Below are 23,428 nucleotides of genomic sequence, written 5' to 3' on the forward strand. Positions count from 1 at the left end.
ATTGTGAAGAATCTTTTTAGTGCTCTCAATAGTAAAGAGAAGGATAAGAGAGTTGTTTGAAAGGTTATTACAACATCTATTGTAAGTCATCATTTGAGAAAGGGTAGATATATGAGACAAACTTGTATTGACTTGAACCTAAATCATACTACTTTGAAAATAGCACTTAGTAGGCAAGAGATAATTGATGATCCTCTTCAAAATGAAACATAGGCTTTTGGTGGGAGACTTCCACATTTTGATACGAAGCTATTTGATGATATGAAGCAATAAATTACATAGTTTTGGAACTCTGGCTCAAGAGTATCACCCAATGCTAAAGATGTGTTGAAGTTGAGAATTGACATCAAAGACCACACACCACATCTTAAACATTATTTGATGGTAAGTCAAACTATGTTGTTCAAATAAGTTAGATAGAGTCATCCAAGATTATATATATCACTAAGGGCTTTTGAATCCTTGAAGCCATTTTATTGTGTGCCACTTAAAATTTGAAATACATGTTGTTGCAAATATCATGTGGAGTTTTCTATACACCATGAACTATTACGCTCCATCCATTCTAATTTTCATAGTAAAAAAATGTTGGAGAATTGTGGTGCTAGTGGGCTTCCAAAATCATCAAGAGACTTGCTAGATCAATTTTTATGTCCTAGAGTTGATGGTTGTATCTTTTATAGAAATGCTTACCTAAGTGAGAAGTGTTCAAAATGTGATGGCTTATCTATGTTTGACATATGTTTCCATGAGGGGTGAGAAAAATATCTTGGAAGGATAATAGTAAAAAAAATGGTATCTAAAATGGTGAAATACACATTGAAGAGTAGAGGTGAGGGCTCTAGATGTGAATTGGTTACAAAAGAAATTAGTGTGGCTAGTTTTATTTCTGATTTCAAGAAAAATATTTTCTACAAGTATGCAAGGCATAGTCACAGGTCTCAATGGTTGGATCAACAATTTAGAATGTGTAAGAAGACTCTTCCCATTGGCACTATTATATCAGTTGTTGACTTTGTAGAGAATACACATTGCAGCCCCAAAATGAGACACAATCTCAATATTACAACTCCATTCATATTGCTATTTTTGTCCATGTAACATATAGACATGCCCCTAATAGTGCAAAAGATAATCAAAATATTATTAGAGAGTACCATTTTTACATGAGTGATGATAGATCTCACTCTCATGAATTTGTACAATATTGTTTCAAGAATTATTTTGATTTCTTATAGCAACGTGACATTGCTATGAATAGACATGTCATTTGGTCAGATAATTTCACAAGTCAATTCAAGAATTCTTGCATGTTTTATTGGTTGTATAGGATGCATGTAGAAAGGGAGGTGCCTCATATTTATAATTTTTTTGAGTCTAGCCATGGGAAAGGGGGACATGATGGAGTAGGGGCATGTCTAAAGAGTGCTCTAGTTAAGGATCAATTGAAGATTTTAGGAGCAGCGCTTCTTCATACTCATAGCATTGTTGATTGGTGCAGTTCAGCATTATCATAGGGGGGACTCTTGATTTAGTAGTACATAGGTTCTTTTGGTTGGTTGAGGAAGGGTCCATAGGTAATAGAACAGATTGTGCTATAGTTAGAGACTCATAAAAGTGCATTCATTCCAAAGCTCTGATTCTAGTACATAGACCATTTGGACATGACAACTAGTTTACTTTTGTTCTAGTCATTTTTAGTGTGATTGGGATCACTGTGAGTTGAGTGAGTGGGTGGACACATGGGATCCACATTATATTACTCCATTGTATAGAATACTCTCTATTAGAAATTATGACATTGAAAGTTCACTTGAGTATAACCATCTATCATATCTTCTTTAGCTAGGACATGTTTTTGCATTGGTTGCACCATAGAGGAATAATGAGAAATTAGATCTTTGGTTAGAACATTGTGTAAGAGGTTTTTAGCATGAATGATGATGATACTACATTGGGGGAGTATCCTAAAAATTGGATAATATTGATATGTTACATTCATGACTGCATTTGTCATTGATGTCAACATAGCAATAATTCTATTAAGACTGGAAGAATAGCAGTCAATAATATTATGATGTGTAGAAGTTGAGGAAATTTTAGATGATGCACAATGGAGGACATGTTCCTAAGGTTTTCCTAATTATGTGGTTAAGAGGAATGATTCTAATTCAATAGTGTACAAAAGTTACTCTAGATTTACTGGAAGTAGTGCAGAAACAAAGCATTAGAAAACAAAGTTCTAATGATCTATCACTATCTTTCATCCGAGATGTAATGAAGAGATGTGTAGTCACATAGTGATAGAGGCTAGTTATAGGATGATGCCAACATGTGCACAAGATTGGGTTTCACATGTGTGAAATTTTGTATATACTATGAGCCAATAGTATTTTTACAATTGCGAATTAATTAATTATCTTATTTTAATTCATTAGGAAAGCCTCAAGGCTGATCAAAGAATTATTATGAAGATAAGGTATACAAGAAAGCTTTTTTCCTTATTTATAAAAGTATCATGAAGAAGGAGATCAAGTTGAATGTGAAGTATTAGTGTGCAGAGTGAGAAGGATTAGAATGCTTACTAGATGTGTGTAAGTAATCCAAGGGATCATTGGATGTGCAATATGAGATCTAGTTACAAGATCTAAAGAAGTAGAAGTCTAGTTGACAAGACAAAGATAGAAGAAGGAAGTACATTTTGGTTCTATTATTCTACAAGGAATAATAAAAAAATCATTTGGATAGTGGGTTCTTTGATCTTAACCTTGAATTTATTTGGGCAGTGGGTCCAGATATCTTCCACAACTCCTAACAGGGTTGGCATAACTCCTAATGTGGTTGGAATCTCCTAACAAGGACTCATGCATACTAAATGTTGTAATAGACTCCTAACAAGTTTTATCCTCTAACAAGAAATATTTATATTAGTACATCATCTTGTGGATACCATCCTCACTAAGGTTTTTCCTCTAATCAACGATTTCCCTAGTTAACATATTTGGTCTTAATTGGGAGCAAGGATAAAGGTGTGATGACAAGGAATAATATGAATGAGGAACTGTGTCTAATTTCTTAAGTGGTACCTAAGAGCACAAATGAGGCATGTAAATATGATCACTAGATGCAAGCTATGAAAGAAGAAGTAGATCAAATTGTGAAGAATGAGACATGGGAATTAGTTCCTAGACCTAAAGACAAGAATGTGATAGGAACAAAATGGGTATTCAAAAATGAGCAAGAAGAAGTTATGAGAAACAAGGTCAAACTTTTTTGAAAAGGTTACTCATAACAAGATGAAAAATATTATGAATAAACATATGTACTCATGGCAAGAATGGAAGTAGTAAGGATGTTCTTGGCTTATGCAACAAGCAAGAATTTCAAGGTTTATCAGATGGATGTCAAGTCAGCTTTTCTAAAGGGGGAACTTAAAGAAGAAGTCTACATTGAGAAACATGTGCATTCACTTTGACAAAAGATAAATATTTTTTATGAAAACTAAAGAAATCCCTATGGGTTCTTAAGAAAGCACCTAGAACCTGGTATGCAAGGTTGGATTGGTATTTGTCTAAGCTTGGATTTATGAAAGGTACAATAGATGGTAATTTTTATTTGAGGAAAATTGATGATGGTTTATTTATCATTGTAATATTTTTGAATAACATAATATTTGGAGGAAATGATAAAGAAAGTGATAAGTTTGTTGAAGAGATGAAAAATGAATTTGAAATGAGCATGATAGGAGAAATAAATTTTTTCCTAGGATTATAGATTATGTAGAACAAGGATGGGATATTTATAACACAAACCAAGTATCTGAAAAACTTGTTGAAAATATTTGGTTTAGAAATTTGTAAACCTATTGGTACACCCATGATAACTAGTCATAAGTTATCTAGTGAAGATGAAACACCTACAATTGAGTAGAAAAAGTATAGATCTATGATTGGAGGATTGTAATATCTAACTCACATCAGACCAAATATAGAAAATGTAGTTGGGATTGTAGCAAGATTTCAAGTTGATCCTAAAGATTATCATTATGCAGAAGTAAAGAGGATATTCAAGTATTTGAAGGGTACATCTAATTATGGAATTTGGTATGACAAATCAAGTGATTTTACCTTGTGCACATATACTAATGCAAATTGGGTAGGTAGTATGGATGATAGAAAGAGCACTAGTGGTGGAGCACTATTTCTTGGAGGAAGATTAGTTTCTTAAATGAGCAAGAAATAGGACTAAATTTCTCAGAGTATAGGTGAGGTAGAGTATTTTGCAAAAGCAAATAACTGTAATCAAGTTATGTGGATGAAACAAATGTTGAAGGATATTAGGATTGAGTTTATAGAGCATGTTATCATTTATTGTGATAACACAAGTACAGTAAGTATGTCTAAGAATCCAATATTGCATTCTAACACAAAGCACATATCTATTAAATATCATGTTTTGAGAGAAAAGGTGGTTGAAAAGGGTATAAGTTTGGAATATGTAAATACTAAAGATCATATTGTAGATATCTTTATGAAGCCTTTTCCTAAAGATACTTTTGAGTACCTAAGAGGTATGCTAGAGGTTATGCCCCCGCCTACTTCAATATAGATGATGCAAGGAGTGCATCAGTCCAATGGTATAGAGCACTATGGTTAGACTAGACTGAATGCTGATGCTTCTTGAATGGGGGAGTTTCTAGTACGTACTGAGTCATGGAGGTCTCTTAGTAATTGGTATTGAACATTTTCTTTGGACACTTGAGCTAGTTGATGATTTGAAAAGTTTATTAACAATTGATATGTAAAAATTGGTATTGTGATTGACACCTTTGGCATTGATGTCAATGGGGGAGAGATGTGCATGAAAAACATCTCCTAAGGTATGGGGGATAATATGTATGAGAAGAACTCCTAAGCAATGGGAGAGAGATATCTCTTTAGGAGATTTAGAAGATTCATATAACAATGTAGGAACATGCACCTGATGTATTGAAAATTATATAGTGTGAACAACTTTTTCCAATCCTAAAGAAGAAAATTTTGAATAGAGCAGTGTTCTAGAGAATTTCAGATTTAATTGATGAAGAGGATTTGAGAAGATGAGAACAAAAATAGCACTAGCAGAGTACTATTTGGTATTCTTAGGACTAAAATGTTTTTTCATCTATGTTGCCATCAATGCCAAAGGGAGAGATTGTTAGCATGAATGTTGATGATACTATATTGGGGGAGTATCCTAAGTATTGGAGTGTATTGATATGTTGCATTCATGATTGTATTTGTCATTGATGTCAACATAGCAATAATTTTGTTAAGACTGCAAGAATAGCAGTCAATAATATTATGATGCATAGAAGCTAAGGATGCTTTAGATGATTTAGAATGGAGGACATTTTTCTAAGGTTATCTTGATGATGTAGTTAAGAGGACTAAGTCTGAGTCGAGAGTATATAGAAGTTACACTTAATTTACTAGAAGTGGTGCAAAAACAGAGCATTGGAAAATAGAGTGTTGATGATCTATCACTATCTTTTATTTGAGATGTAATGAAGAGATGCATAGTCACATAATGATAGAGGATAGTCATATGATGATGCCAGCATGTGTGCAATATGTGGTTTCACATGTGTGAAGTTTTGTGTAGATAGTGAGCCAACAGTGTTGTTACAATTGTGAATTAATTAATTATCTTATTTTAATTAATTGGGAAAGGCTCAAGGACAATTCAAGTAATTATTATGAAGATAAGGGATAAAGGAAAGATTTTTTCCTTATTTTTAAAGTATCTTGAAGAAGAAGATCAAGTATAATGTGAAGTATTAGTGTGCAGAGCGAGGAAGAGTAAAATGTAGTGCCTGCCCCTAGCTCACATTTTTGTTATCATTGTCGAACTCTTTTAGGGCTAGTTTTATGTTGATGGTTAACAACATTGTTTTGAGATTATCAGGTATTGTGCTATGGATTCAGTTGATATGTGATGAGATTACTTAGACTCTACATTTCATGTATGCATGATGATTATTACATTATTTTAGTTATTGATTAGTTAGATGGTTTATTATCACATGTGTTTTCTTATGGATACTTACCCTGTACTTGCATGTGTATGGTGTGTGTGTTTGTTCTTGGATGGCATTTCTATGTGGTTAAGGAAGGGAGTCGTAGTCACTTGCTAGTCAAGATCTACACAATGCACCACTTCCTGCCATTGCCTATTTAGCTTAGTATATATTGTGCTTGTACATGTGTGATTTTTATGCAGGTTGCAAGTACCAGGTATCGACTTCCTTGAATTGTCAGGATGAGTGTACCCTATCACATTATCTCAATGGTAAGAGAGGGGAGATAAATTCTCAAGTCCAAATCCCAACCCTTTTAAGCCATTTGTCCCAATTGGAAATTAAGACAAGTATCTGAGTTGAGTACCCTTTGAATATGTCAGATGACGTAATTCATGATATTAACCCTTGGTTTGATTTTGTATGTATTTTGGCTATGATGGGTTTTCGTATTTTGCTTTATAAGTCTTTAGTGTATTTTCTATTAATTAAGCCTAATTAAAAGATTTAATTAATGGTTTAATTTAATGGAAAAGTAATATGATATTTTAATATTTATTTTATTTAATTAATTAGGAAATTAATTAAATAAAATAATTAAATTTGAAGATAAAAGTTATAAGTTTAAAGTTGGAATGTGATAATATTTATTTAAGTTAATAAATATTTTAGCAATTAAGTTTCGAAAATGAATTTAAAAGTGGAGAAGATATTAAAATTATTAAAAGATTCTAGATTGCATGATGTGTGCATGTGATTAAAATATAAATATATTAAGATAAAACAAGTGGAGTTATTAAAGTTAGTGCATGAGATTTAAAATTAATAAATTAAATTGGAAAGAGTAAAGTGAATATTAAATTAATTAATGTGCATTATTTTAATATTCATTCATATAGGAGTTTGCAAATTCTCGGGAGTTGTCATGTAGACAACACAAGATTTTGCACTGTAATTATGTGCGTGTTGTCAACAACACAGGAGTTAGTGCACAAATTAGGCACATGGTGTCTACAACCTTATGACTCATCTAGAAGGTTGGAAAAGACTCATGCTTAGTTGTCACCACCTTCTGGTTGCTTCTAGAGACATTCTAGGTGCTTCCTGAGAGTTCTTTATAATGAGGCACTCTTAGAAGCTTAGAGAGAGCATTTTGGAGCATGGTTGGAGGACCGAGAATGTGGGAGAAGAAAGGAGCTTACTCTGTAGATTTTGAGGAGAAGGGAATTAGCATCAGTATCCAAGTGCACTCGTGATTTTTGCATATTCCTTTTTTGCATGTTTTCTCTTCATGTCTTCATCATGTCTGCTAGATGACTGCTTAGATAATTCTTGTGATGAATGTTTAATTCATATTTGCATGTTGATTCTTTCCTTGTGTGAAGAAATCAATAGAGAACTCAATTAGAAAACCATAGCTTCCATTCATGAAAAAAAATTAGTTTTAAATCGAGTTTGGGTTCAAATTGTAATAGAATTGAGGATTTGATTAGACAAGGCTTTGTATTTTAATGAAGAATTCTAAGTTAAATTTATAGTAAAACCTATTAGAAGAATTAATTGGAACAATTGCCTTTTTGGAGAAATTCTAAATTCATCAAAATAGAAATCCCTTGTGTAAAATTTGATATATATGTTCTTTTTTTATATATATACATATCAAATCTACAAACATATATTTAATAAAGCATGGCGTTAAAGTAAGACTAGATAATTTTGTTGTTATAATCTTCTTATTTGAAGATTGATAACTGGCTTTCTGATAATTTAAAAAGAATAATTATCCTTTGGTTTTGTTTGGAGAAGTTGAATTAATGATAAGGAAGAGTTACTCAACTAGTAACATTGATCTTAGCAAAATAAATCGAATGATTTTATTAAGTGTCAAATGATTTAATGAGTAAATATTTATCCGTCAGTTATTCTTAGAATGTAGTTTTAAATAATGGAAGGATAATGTTATTGAGGGAACAAACGGGTTGACTTGTAGGTCAAATGACCAATCTTATATACTTGAAGTATACTTGCAAACAGAAACTGAAACCTCCATACTCAATTCAACTATGAAATTTTAGTAAACCAAAACATGTGCTTGCATTGTGTTTTCTCTATGCTTCCTGTTTTGGGTTTTTGGGTTGACTAGTGTTGACCAGTTATAGGACATCTACCAAAGGGTCGAGGGTTATGATTGTGATGGCATGTTGATGTCATTTGATTTTGATCTTTATAAACCCAACCATGGTAATGTGATGGAATGCTCTATGAGATGTTTTTATTTATTTATTGTTATTGCTCATTAGTCTTCTTGAATGAAGCTAAGTTATATGTATCTGAGACACATGACTTAACCATTTTTGAGTCATCGATCAGTTATCCTTGGATTACTTTCTTGTCACCATGATGGGATTGAAATTTTGATTTATTTCTTGATGATGTCATGTTTTGACTCAACCATTTTGGAGTCTTCCATCAGTATGATTTTAAAATATATTTTGGTTATTGAGAACCAATGGATACTTTTGATTATCAGTGATACCTTCAGTTGCCAATAGAGAACTGTTGTGGTCATGATTATCTATGGATGCTTTTCATTTTCTCTTGGAGATTTGATGATCTTTTTATGGATTATTGTTTTGGTATTTATTTCTAGTCGCTTGTATAGGACTGTGGTGATTTTGAGATTTATGATTCCATGAGCTTAGGATAGGTTATCTACTTGTAGTGTCAGAAAGTGGTTTGCAATAGGGGTCAGGGCTCTAAGTGGTTGCTAGGGTAACTCATTGTAAGTTTTTTTAATAAGTGATAACATTTACACTAAATGGAGATTAAATGAACCTAAAAAGATAATTTTTTTCTTCTCGCCCATGCCTTGAGTGCTTGTACAGACTAGGATGGGAGTAGAGAGAATGCTTGGTTGCGACCTTGCATTCCATAGTATGCTTTTTCAATATGAGAGGATACTAGTGGCCGCATAAGGATCAGTAGGGACCCTAGAGTCCTAAGCTAACTACCAAGGTAAATTTTACATGATATATGCGATGACACTTGCCCGCTTATAGAGTAGGTTTCCTACATGTCTTTGTGTGCCTCTGGGATTAGATGTTATTTTGTGATTGAAACCTTTAAGTTAGTATACTTTTAAGATTCTTGGACTTAGAGATTACTTTTGTTATGTGATTTGATATCATGTTTGGGACTTGAGATTATCTCCTCAGCGTGGTGGGAGTGGACCATTTAGGTTCCATGTGGTCAGGTGGTAGTGTTTTTTCACTCTTACCATTTGAGATCCGTCTGAGACATCGTGGCTAATGCATTCTTTGTTGGCATCTATCTTCATGGATTATGATGGTGGACATGTATCCTCACATTGATGATTTGCATTTGTTGGATGATGTTATCTTATGCTTTACTTTGCATGTTAGATTACTTTCTACATATGATGTAGTATGATTTAGGAGTGACATTCCTGCTATGTTAATACTGATGATCTCTTCGGTGATTTGGAATGTTACGCATAGAGGGATGGCTAGGATCCATGATGGTCTAATGATGCTATTTATGGTTGGGAGGAACCGTGCACTTAGTTAATTATGTTTGTGAAAAATGGTTATTTATTATGATGATTTATGGTTATGATGATGTATCATGTATGGTTTGTGGTTTCATTTATGTTATTGCATCATGGATTAGAGTTAGTATGATGATGTAGTTTATTTCACATATGTATATTCTTTTAAGCCTTTCATACCTTGTGACATGTACAGTGGATGATTGGGCAATCTGAAATGTAATGTATGAACGTTGGACTTTTCATTATTATTTCATGTGGATGTAGTGTTAGATGGAATCATTAGTATTAGTTGATTTAGATGTGATTCAATGTTAAGGGATCCTTAAAGAATGAAACCTATTATGTATGTCATGTTTACTTTCATTTGGATTGTTGCTATTGCTTCCATTATTGTGAATGTTATGAATGGTATTACTTCATGTTTTAAAAAAAAAAAAAATGCTACCAAACTTAGTGAAACTTTAGGTTAATTCTTTGGATCTCTTGGCGGGGCATTACATAGAATACTTATTGGATGTGTGTAATTGATCCAAGGGATCATTGGATGTGTAGTATGAGATTTGGTTACAAGATCTAAAGAAGCAGAAGTCCACTTGATAGGATAGATATAGAGGAAGGAAGTACATTTTAGTTCTATTATTCTACAAGGAATAATATAAAGATCATTCGGATAGTGGGTTCTTTGATCTTAACCTTGAAGTTGTTTGGGAAGTGGGTCTAGTTGTCTTCCACAACTGCTAACAAGGTTGAAATTTCCTAAAAAAAAGTTCAAAGTCTCCTAATAGGGACTCATATGTACTTAATATTGTAATAGACTCCTAACAGGGTCTATCCTCTAACAAGGAATATTTATATTAATACATCATCTTGTCAGTACCATCCTCAGTGGGCTTTTCCTTATAATCAAGGGTTTCCCTAGTTAACATATCTGGTATTAATTGTGTATGAGTATCTTGTTGTGGTTTCAATTTATATTACTCACATGGTTAATTTTGTTTAAGGTTAATGTTTGTGATGATAGTTGTGTAATTAATTCACCCCCCAACCCCCCTCTCAATTATATCAGTGGACTATATATTCCAACAGAGGTAAACAAAATCTTTCACAACCAATCACAAATGATGATGGATTAACATATCCTAGTGGTCCAGTTGTTTTTGTTGTTGGAACATGGTTGTGGACATACATACTTAGACAAAATGGAATTCCTGCATTCAAAGACTATCATTAGCACAAAACAATTCTCATATATTCACATCTTATTATAGCAACAAATGTGAAGTTGTTGAAGCATCAAAAAAGCCAAAAGTAAAAGAAACTTTTACTATTATTAATGTTGATCATGAATCCATATTAGAGACCCTAAAATAGAGAGAGGACCCTACATGAACACTCAACTAGGTATATTTACTTCCTATGTTCTTTTGTTCATAATGATTCAGTGTACTGGTGATTATCTTGTTTAATATGATTATTTACTAATATTCTTAATGATATTGGAATGTAGGTACATCATGAAGAGTAGCCATGCATGAAGATAAAAACTAAATAAGGAGCATAATGAAGAAAAATCTATTCTATTTTTGACACTACAATTTTTGGTAGTTGTCTATTGATGTAATAATGATGAAACGCTTGAGATATTGTAAATATAAACTTGTTGATTTAATATAAGAAAAAAAAAATTTATAATATTGGAATGTAGGTACATCATGAAAAGTATCCATGCATGAAGATTAAAAATAATTAAGAAGCATAATGAAGAAAAATCTATTCTATTTTAGATACTATGATTTTTGGTAGTTTTGTAATGATGTAATAATGATGAAACACTTGAGATATTGTAAATTTAAACTTATTGATTTGATGTAAGAAACAAATTTTTTTTATTTAATTTAATTTATGTGGAGGGACCTAAAAAATGATTATTTTAATTAATACTAACACCAAACTTGCTTTATGCCCAATGCCAAAAACTTGAGGGAGCTAAAAAATAAAAAAATTACTTAATACTAACCCTAGTGACACCCTTTTTCTGACTACAGAGATCCTCCAATGTTCTCGACTACCTTGTACTGAAGAGTCTCCAAGGTGCCTTAGTTCATTGGTGCATCACTATACAATTTTAAACTTGCTAATCTTGGAATTGAATCGTGAGCGTCATTAGCTCCAAATGGGTGACTGAACCCTAGTGACACCCTTTTTTTGGTTGTAGAGAGCCTCAATCATTTATGGCCACCCCATACCAAAGAGTCTCCAAGGTGCTCTAAGTGTGTTTGGAGGTCAATCTTCTAAGGGTTGTAACTTAGAGCTTGCAAAAGATATTAGTGAAATGTCATATGTTATGGACAATCATGTTGAGGCCTAAAATAACCTAGCTCATTTCTAAGGTATCACATTCCATTTGGATTCGGCACACCGATCTCACTTGATGCCAAAACTTGCAGTGTACCTCAATTCATAGGTGCATCACTGCATAACTTTGAAACCACTGATCTTGGACTCAAATTGTTAGTTCCACTAGGTTTGGATGGGTGGTTGAACACTATTTAAACCCTTTTTCTAGCCACGAAGAGCCTCCATCATTCTCGGCCACCTCGTACCAAAGAGTCTCCAAGGTGCTCTAAGTGTGTTTGGAGGTTGATCTTTTGAGGGTCATAACTCGGAGCTCATGGGGGCTATCGATGAAATTTTGAATCCTATAGTATATTCATGTTGAGGCCTACAATAACCTATATAATTTTTGAGAGATCACATTCTGTTTGGATTTGGCACATTGATCTCGCTTGATGTCAAAACTTGTAGTGTGCCTCAGTTCATAGGTGTATCACTACATAAATTTAAATTTGTTGATCTTGGCATTAAATCATCAATTCCATTATCTCTGAATGGGCAAGTGAACCCTAGTGACACCCTTTTTCTAGCTTCAGAGAGCCTCCATCGTTCACAGCCACCCCATACTAAAGAATCTCCAAGGTGCTTTAAGTGTGTTTGGAGGTTGATCTTCTGAGGGTCATATCTCAAAGCTCATGGGGGATATCAATGAAATGTAAAATACTACAGGACATTCATGTTGAGTCCTACAACAACCTATCCCATTCTTGAGAGATCACATTTCATTTGGATTCAGCACAATGATCTCGCTTGATGCCAAAACTTGTAATGTGCCTTAGTTAATAGGTGCATCATTGCGTAACTTTAAAACCATTGATCTTGGCATCGAATTGTCAGTGTCATTAGCTCTAGATGGGCAAGTGAACCCTAGTGACACACTTATTTTTGCTATGAAGATCCTCCATATTTCATGGCCACCCTGTACCGAAGAGTCTCCAAGGTTCTCTAAGTGTGTTTGGAGTTCAATCTTCCAAGGGTTGTAACTCAAACCTCATGGGGGCTATCAATGACACATAGAATGCTACAGTATGGTCATGTCAAGGTATACAATAAGCTATCTCATTTTCTAAGAGATCACATTTCATTTGGATTTAGTACAGCGATCTCACTCAATACCAAAACTTGTAGTGTGCATCAGTTCATTAGTGCATCACTGCGTAACTTTGAAAACATTGATCTTGGCATCAAATTTTCAGTGTCATTAGCTCTAGATGTGTGCATGAATCATAGTGACACCATTTTTTTATCCATAGAGAGCCTCTAAAATTTGTGGCCACCCCCTACCAAAGAGTCTCCAAGGTTCTCTAAGTGTGTTTCGGTGGGTGAACCATAGTGACATTTTAAGGGATTGCAGATGTCATTTCAAATTAAACATATATAATATAATTTTGAATTAAATATTGGATCAAAATTTGATAATAAAGGTTGTTCAACTATTCTTCACAAATTATTACATTGGAATCCAATATAACAAACATCATCAAAATGAATGATATTCCATAAACATGACTAATACACATGATCCATGATAAATTGAACAATAATATACTAAATTAATATGTATATCATTGTGCACATAAATGAAAAATATATATATTAAAATACATGTATTCATAGACAAATTTTATATATATATATATATATCAAAGTTCATGTATCCATAGAAAAATTGTGTAAATATATATCAAAATACATAGACCCATATATAAAATGTGGCATATGCCATCTCAAAATGTCTCATGATGCATCCTATGACAACTATACTAACCTAAGTTGTTGGTAGATGATCAAAATGCAACCTCTTCATTGCACTAGGGGGATTGTTGTCTTCTGTTGTCTTCATTTTTTGGCATCTCTGAATTCTGGAGTCTATATTTTTTGATGTCTCTAAGTTCTATCGTCTGCACCTAAGATCTATTATCTATGCCTATTGGAAAATTTTTTCATTTTTTTTAATTATATTTTTCCAATTGGTGCTTTGCAAAATATTTCTAACATTATTTCATGCAGGAAATTAACCTTAAAAGACTTAAAACAAACCAATAATGATTTTCATCACTAGGAGAATTTATAGTGATTTTTATCACTTTAGATTTAAAGGTTAAAGAACTTGTATGGCTTAATCATTTTTATTTAAATGTATGATGCAAATTAATCAGTAAAACCTTAACACACTCTTGAGTGCCTAAAGGAAACCTTTTTTGAGTGCTCACACTTTTGTTGGAATGCATGTTTAGGGTTGCAAACATTTGGACTTGTTGGTTAAAAAGAACTCATACTCTCTTGAATGCCTTAAGGGACAATGGACATGTATGCATAGGGTAGAAAATATTTAGACTTGGTGCTTAAAAAGAATTCATACCCTCTTGAATGCCTAAAGGATAATTGACATGTATGTCTAGGCTAGAAAATATTTGGAATTGGTGCTTAAAATGAAGTCACACACTCTTGAATGCCCTAAAAGAAATAGATTTTATTTTCAGCATTTTATTTACGTACACTCAATTTACTTTATTGTTAACGAATTTGTATTTTTGAATTTATGTTGACAACATTTCAAATTGAAAAGAACATTGAATGTTTTAATCATGAGTGTCTTCAAAGTAGATAGAAAATCTAAAGCTTCATTGGGAAAAGAACAAGTGTCTTTTAAACCCCAAGGCCACTTATGTATTCTCTCCCCTCGCGTCTTCGAGTAATCTTGGGTGCACAAGAAATAGGTGGTCTTGTTTTTCTTTTTAGGATGTCTACTTGGGGATTTCATCACCCCTTGGGATGACCTCAACTCTAGTGTTCTGGTGGAGTATAAATACTGGGAGGTGAATTGAAAGACATCTCTTGGAAGTGAAATATTGTCACTCTTGGCTAAGCCCCAAAGAACTTTATACCTTTTGGAAATAAAGGAGGAGATTTGGATTACCGCCTTCCCCCTGACTATGTGGCAGTATTTTCTTTCATCTATAGAATTGGGCCTCATGTACCTTACATATATTGAGGACACCCTTTAGATAAGCCTTGTTCATCCTAGTGGGCCTTACTAGGATTGTTGGCATGTTCAGCATGCTTGTTAAATATTCAAAACCAAATCCAAACATCAAACAAGTTCTAAAATGAGTAAAATTTTGAGGTAACCTTTCATTGAGTGAAACAATGGTAAGTCAGGTCCTCTTGACTCACAGTTATTTTTAGTGGTTCTACATTGAGTCTACATTTGAAACTGGTTGAGTCTAGTTACAACTTGTTGCAAAAATTTTGGTTCTTGAAATTTGGGTCTTGTTTTATTCTTTCCATGACCGATAAAGTCAACCAAGTCAAACATAATAAAGTGAAATTCTCCAAAACACCCATTTACAAGGAAAGGAAGAACCTAGCACATAGTGACAAGCAATTCTGATATGCTATCAAAGACATCCAAAAGGAAGAAGCTAGACAAGACCATTATGATAGAATTGAATACAATGGAAAACTTTGAAATTAGTCTACCTTCCCAAAAGTAAACCCAAGGTTTTTGTTTCCAGTGAATGAGGATTGAGTTAACTGCATAAGTGACCATAATATCTCCATATCTACCTCCATTTTCCAAATTTTTAGTCTTCCATTTTTGAATTTTCTTCTAGAGAGCTTGAACCTTAAAAACTTGGCATAAAACATCTTTTGAAATTGTGACACTAGACCTTTTATCCATAAGCAAACATTTATCTCAATTACAATTACTTATTTGGGATCACAAGTCCATCTCCAAAAAGTGAGTAATCAATTTGGTGTCCTATCTTGCCTAAAGATCACTTGACCATATTTGGTAGGAGAAAGATACTATTATCCTCCAATCAAACTTTGTTTGCTAAACCAAGGTCTTTTGTTCACACTTGGGTAGCTACCCCTTTTTATCACATAAGGTTAATAGCTCTCATCCTCATTTTCTCTTTCTCCCATAATCATCCACCCATTGATTTGGTCACTATTGTATGGTACATACATGATCCAACAGATTCACATTTAATCCCATGTCATGCTTATTGGACTCATTAAGGTAAAAAGAGATGGAGAATCCTTTTCCTCCATACATAACATCATTAGAGGGAAGATTTCCCTCTAGTTCAAACTTTGGTATGCCTAGCTTAACATCTATGCAAGAACCAAAGGGTCCTTTTTCACAACACAACTTTGGGAAATGATGATGAGGAAGTATACCAAGAATAAAACCACATTGACAACAACAATATCACTAATGATGTCTAAAAGTTCCTTGCAGATCCATACAATGTTGAAATGATGGAAAAATCTATTAGGGCAAAAAAAACTGAGATCTTCCTAAACTTGGTTAAAGATTGTGTTAATGTCCCTAGAAGCTTTGATGAGACCACCTTGTTTATATAGATTATGAAGGGTGGTGCTCTCGTATTGCCAAATACAACCCAAGAATCTAGCCAAGGACCAATGGTGACAACTAGTGCTACATCTACATCAAGTGGCACCACACAACCCACATTCCAATTAAGTGTAGAACATATCCAACAAATCATTAGTGTCATTCCCAACACCACTATGCTTGCTAGTATTCCGCAGTCTACCTTAACAAGTCCAACTGTGGGATGCTTAAACATTGGGCAAATGTCTACTCAACAGATGGCAATTCCAACACAACCAATGTATTCTACTTCTTTACAAATTCCAACAAGTATGGTAAAAACATCTGTACCAATTCCAACAACTACTTGTCAATACATTGGCCAAAGTAGAGCACTTTTGCCACCTCATAATACATTTTGAACTCCTTATAGCTTGGGAGGTGGATTTACAAATACCCAACAATCACAAGTCCAACCAAACCAAGATTTAGTCCAACAATTGCATGAACTTCAAAATTTGGTACATAGCATGACTAATAAAGGGGTGAAAGATTTCTCTTTTGAGGAAGTTTTTCCCTTTTCATTTGATAGATCTATTAGCATGGTACCATTTCCACAAAACTTTGAGATTCTTAAATTTGACAAATATACGAGAGAAACATGTCCTATCACACATCTCAAGGAGTTCTCAGTGTTGTGTCAAGAACTAGCCTATAATGAAGATTATCTTAAGAGGCTCTTCACACGAATTCTTTGAGGCCCCGCACTAGAATGGCTCATGAACTTACCCAAGGGTTCCATTACTTCTTTCAATGACTTAACAGCAAAATTTGTAGCACAATACTCCTGCAACATTGAACACCATGCCTCATTAATTGATTTGTGCAATACAAAATAATGAAACCGTGAAACATTTGCCAACTTTCTACAATGTTGGAGACATCTTGCTAACCGCATGCCTTACAAAATTGAGGATTCCCACCTTGTGGATATATTTATCAAAAACTTGATACCAAAGATGTATTTTCACATGAATATGGCTAGTCCTAAAGATTTCACTACATTAGTCAAGAGGGACAAGAGCATTGAAAATGGGCTTTTAGACAAAGGTACCATCAAACATTATAGTTCATCATCCTCAAACAATGACATAAAAAACAATAGCAAACCTAAATTTTGGTCCAAAAACAAAGGTGTCACACACAATGGTGTCACTAATGTTAAAAATGTGTAAAGCCTTCAAGGAGGAAACAAGAACAACTATCATAACAAAAACAACAATAATTCAAACAATGACAATTAGCAATCTCACAATCAAACACAATTTTTCCCTTGCAACAACAACAATTACAACCATGACAATGATTGCAATAGAAAGTTCACTAACTTTCATGAACCTTTGGAAGCCATATTTTAAAAACTAGTGGATCATAATTTGATGGTATTTCCTAACATGCGACCCTTTGATGAGAACCAACCCAAATCAAAATGGTATAGGGAAAATGAATATTGCAAATACCATCGCATCAAAGGATATGAAACAAACAAGTGTATAAAATTCAAAGTCTTTATGCAGAATCTTGTCGATGATGTAGAAATTAAGGTAGCAGGAGGACCATCCTCTAAAAATGCTAAGCTGAAGATATTTCAAAAACCATTTCCTAATCACAACAATGACAATAACAACAATGGAAACAACAATACAAACTGTGCAAATTGAGCTTCCACATCAAATGCATTACCTTATGACTATTTTACTAACCACGTATCAGGATTTGACTCCTTGTGTGGTAAAATAGAAACCAATGATATATGTGGATTTGACTCCATGTGTGGTCACATTGAGGAGGTAGACACTCATGTGAATACCCTTGTCCTACAAGCAATCGATTGTGATGGAACCACTCGATGGGGAAGAATTACTTTGCAAGCTGCCACTCCCAATCACACTAATTCATCGATTCCACATGTACCATCTTCACCTTCCACTTCACAAAGGTCTGCTTCTCATTATGATGTGTTTTCCTAGTTAGGTAAGACTCTAGCAAAAATATCCATTCTTGAGCTCCTCACCATATCACCCATCCACAAGGAAATTTTGGAGAAGGCTCTTTTAGAATCTCGTGTTCCTGAAAACATTAATGCCTCCTAATTTACTACCATGATTGGAAACCTTGCCGCACAAAAACACCTTGTCTTCACAAATAAATATTTCCAAGGTCCTGATCCCCACCATAATTTGTTGGTCCACATTGAAGTCCTTATACAGCAACATAAGATTAAAAGAGTTCTTATAGATAATGGATTCGGTTTGAACCTATGTACATTGAAGATGATTCATTTCTTGAGACTTCCAGAAGACCTCCTAGATGTCAATAAAAGGATAACAATCAAAGCCTATGATGAGATGGAAAGAGAATCAAAAGGAGTTTTCATGTTACCACTAAATGTTGGACCAACCATCATAAATATTGAATGCCATGTCCTAGACTTGGATTTTCCATATAACATTTTGCTTGGTCGACCTTGGATACAGACACTAAAGGTTGTCCCATCTACCTATCATCAATGCTTGAAATTTCCCCACCAAGAAAAAGAGGTCACAATTCTAGGAGATCCCATGCCTTTTTCCTTTTGTAAAAGATTGGAAGGTGCACCAACAAATTTTTGTCCAACCAGTGATTTTGCCAAAGTTATACCTAAGCCTCTCACCATAATAGAATCACCTTCCACTACACTGCCAAAGTTAGCCAATGATGATTCCAATTCTCACAAAGGAAAAGAAAAGGTGGAAGATACTAAGGTCAATACTATAGGGAAGAAGGTTACTTTTACTAATTTAGGAATGGGAGAGTATAAGTTTGAAAATGCCTTGTGTGTTGGACAACGACCACTCTCCCCTTGTTCCTTTGGAAAACCTTCACAATTACAACCTCTTGCAAACAAAGAGACTATGCATATCAAAAAGCCCACATTTGAGTATTGGGGTTCACTTAGCGATGAGCATATAGAATCTAATATTCTAGATTGGCTATATTATGATGGAAAAGATGAACCTATAGAGCTCCCCAAGGATAAGTATGTTAAGGCCCCTCCCATTATCAAAAACATGGGATATCATGGTACCAGCCTTGGACCTAAAGAAGATGGAATGAGACAACCCTTAGAAGCTTAGCTATCCTAAAGGACATGGTTTGGGCTCCATTAAACCTAAGGTATCCTTTTTTGACAACTATTGTATGGTTGAATCTGATTCTGAGACTGACGAGGAGGAATTCTTTGAAATACCCTTCCAATACATTGAGGATGACCTAGACACCTATGTCCATGCCATTACCATAGATGACCTTTCATTCACTGGCCTACCTCTCACCAACCCTAACATGATAGACTGGGACCTTCAGGACACACCACCAGCTCTCGATATCTATAAGTCTGATGAGGTAGTGATGGCACTCTTTGGCCTTAAGAATCTCCAAGATTACAAACATGAGATCCAATACAATGAGGAAGTCTACTTTGGTAGCCAAGTAAACTCTCTTAGTCACAAAAGTGAAAAAGAAAATAAAAAGGGAAAAATAAAAGAAACATCCTCTAGTGAAAACTTTTCTAGGGCACTTTTGGATGAAGAAAAAGATAAAATAAAGGACACATCTTTTGGTAAAAACCTCTTAGAGGTGCAAAAAGAGGGAGAGATTGACTTGCCATTTAGATCTTTACCACCAGAAAAGTCATCTATTTTGAATAAGGACACAATTCCAGTCAACTTGGGTACAGAGGATAATCCACAAATCACCTACATAGCAGCCACCCTAAGTCCTAAAGAGCAAAAGGAAATGACTAAATTCTTGAGAAAGGGTAAGATCAATTTTGCATGGACCTATAGAAATATGCTTGGTTTAGACACAGATTTGGTTGTGCATCACTTGACAGTAGATCCTAATATTAAACTAGTGAAACAAAAGTTATGTAACATGCATCCTAAGGTAGCACTTTTAGTCAAAGCAGAATTATAGAAAATGTTAGAAGAAAAGTTCATCCACCCTATTGATTATCTTGAGTGGGTCTCCAACATTGTTCCTATAGGAAAAGCATCTGGGGACACCTATGTTTGTTCAAATTTTTGAGATTTAAATCTCGCATGTCCTAAGGATGATTTTTTGCTTCCTAACATAGACATCATAGTGGATTTGACTATTGGACATGAGATGTTTTCTTTGATGGATAGTTTTCCCAGTTATAATCCAATAAAAACTATAGAAGAAGATCAACATAAAATGGCATTTACCACCCCATGGGGAACCTTTTTTTATCAAGTCATGCCTTTTGGCTTGAAAAATGCTGGTGCCACTTATCAATGCACAATGACTACCATATTCCATGATCTTCCACATGTCATAATGGAGGACTATGTTGATGACATCCTAGGAAAATCAAAGACACGTGAGTCCCACATTGATGTACTCACCATCATTTTTGAGAGATTGGAGAAATATAAAGTGCACCTAAATCCTAAGAAATGTGTTTTTGGGGTCAAATCTAGCAAGTTGTTAGGCTACATTGTGTCAAGAAGAGGTATTGAGGTAGATCCCACTAAAGTAAAAGCCATCATGAGCATGCCTCCACCTACCACATTGAAACAACTTCACAGTCTTCAAGGAAAGTTACAATCCATTAGACAATTTGTGCCCCAGTTAGCAAATAAGGTTCATCCATTTCAACATTTGCTCCGTAAGGACACTAAGTTTTAGTGGGATTGTCTATGTAAAAAAACATTTGATCAAATTAAGGCATACTTGTCTAATCCTCTAGTTCTAGTTCCTCCAATTGCAAGATGACCATTGATCCCATACATTTCAGCCACTTTAGTTGCCTTAAGTGCTCTTTTGGCACAATTAGATGAAAATGGTAATGAGCAAGCTATATACTATCTCAGTCAAACATTAGTTGGTTATGAGTTGAACTACATTTCTATTGAGAGAACTTGTTTGGCAGTAGTCTTTGCACATAGAAGCTATGCCATTACATGCTTAATCATACTACATATTTCATTTCCAAGATAGATCCACTCAAATATTTGCTATCAAAAGCCTCCCTTACTAGTTGATCTACAAAGTGGGTCTTGATTTTGAGTGAGTTTCACATTGTTTATAAAGAATGCAAAGTCATTAAGGGACAAGTAATTGTAGATCAACTTGCTAAAGCTCCTCTTCCAGGAGATCATCCCATAGTATTAGATTTTCTAGATGACACCATGATGACTATTACCCATACTACACCATGGAAACTATTTTTTGATGGATAATTCACACAAAAGGAATTGGGGGCAGGAGTTTTGTTTGTAACACTACAAGGAGATCTCATTCCTAAGTCTTATAAGATATCATTCCCTTGCACAAACAATATAGTTGAGTATGAAGTATTAGTCACAGGGTTGCATCAAGCTATCAGATGGAATATCAAAATCCTTTTTGTCTTTGGAGACTCACAATTGGTCATTACACAAGTTACAGATGAATACCACACTAAGGATGAGAAGTTGTTGCCATACCGCAAGATAGTTGAGGATCTTAAACAACATTTCATAAAGCTAGTTTTTCAACAGATCCCAAGGGCTAATAACAAAGTAGTAGATGCCATGGCTACTATTGCCTCCATGATTGCCATGCCAAAATATAGTCCTAAATGTGAGTTTCTTGTTGAGAATCTTTTTACTCCTGCTTATGAGAAAACTGATTCAAAGTTGGTGTGTGAGATTATTGGTTTTGAGTCTCCATGGTACGTTGATATTTTTGCCTATTTACATCACAAAACCATTCCCATAACCCTCACCCCAAAACAAAGAAAAACCTTCATCTATCGCACAGTCCGATATACCATCCTAGGTGACACACTTTTTTTGAAAACATTTTGATGGAACCCTCCTCCAATGTCTCAATTCAAATGAAGTCAGAATGGCATTAGAAGAGTTCCACCAAGGGATTTGTGGTGCCCACTCTAGTGGCCCTGCATTACCGAAAAAGCTTCTTAGGACATGTTATTATTGGCTCACTATGGAAGTAGATGCATATCATTTTATGAAGAGATGTGTTCCTTATCAGCAACATGGCAATTTGATACACACTCCCACCCAAGACCTCCAACCCACCATCACTCTATGGCCTTTTTCCTGTTGTAAATTCCTCAATTAGCCACAAGTATATTATTGCTGCCATTAAATACTTCACAAAGTGGTTCGAGGCTATTCCACTAACCTACACCACTAGAAAATAAATTTTGAAGTTCATCCTTAACTACATTATTTGTTGTTTTGGCATACCTCAAGATATTATGACTAATAATGGAACCCCTTTCAAAAATCAAGAAGTTGCCACATTGTGTAGGAAATTCAAAATCACCCAGCATTTTTCCACCAAATACTAACCCCAAGGCAATGGCCAAGCTGAAGCTACTAATAAAACCATTTTGAAAATCCTTAAGAAAACCATCGATGCAGCTAGCCATAATTGGTACCTCCAAATTGCTCCTGCCCTTTAGGCCTATTGCACCTCCATTTGTACCCCCATAAGAGCCACTCCATTTTCCCTTGTTTATGGTTCTAAAGCCATCTTACCATCAAAATTGAACTCCCTTCAGTCAAAATCTCTCTCAAGAATCCGATGTTTGAAGAAGAATACTGAGTTGCCTGCTTGTGAGAGCTGCAACTCCTCGATGAGAGGTGCCTCAATGCCCTAAACTACCTCCGTGTGTATCAAAAATACCTTTAAATTTAGTATCATAAGAAAGTCAAGCTACAGGAATTTGAAGTAGGTGACTTAGTTTGCAGCATAATATGAGGAATCTCCAGAATCGTGAAAAGAAAGGAAAATTTGAGGCTAATTGGCTTGGTATGTTTATCATTACAGCCAAATATGGTTTTGGGGCATATCAAATTACCACTCCAGAGGGAGATTCACTCCTTGAGCCTATAAATATTCAACACCTCAAGCAGTTTTATGCTTGAGTTTGTAGTTCCTATATAGTGTTCTTATGGTCCTGCAAAAATCCCAAAAAATT

Source organism: Cupressus sempervirens, chromosome 8 (assembly GCF_028749045.1).
Source record: "Cupressus sempervirens isolate cs-2001-9-10 chromosome 8, ASM2874904v1, whole genome shotgun sequence".
In the NCBI taxonomy this organism is placed as follows: Eukaryota; Viridiplantae; Streptophyta; class Pinopsida; order Cupressales; family Cupressaceae; genus Cupressus; species Cupressus sempervirens.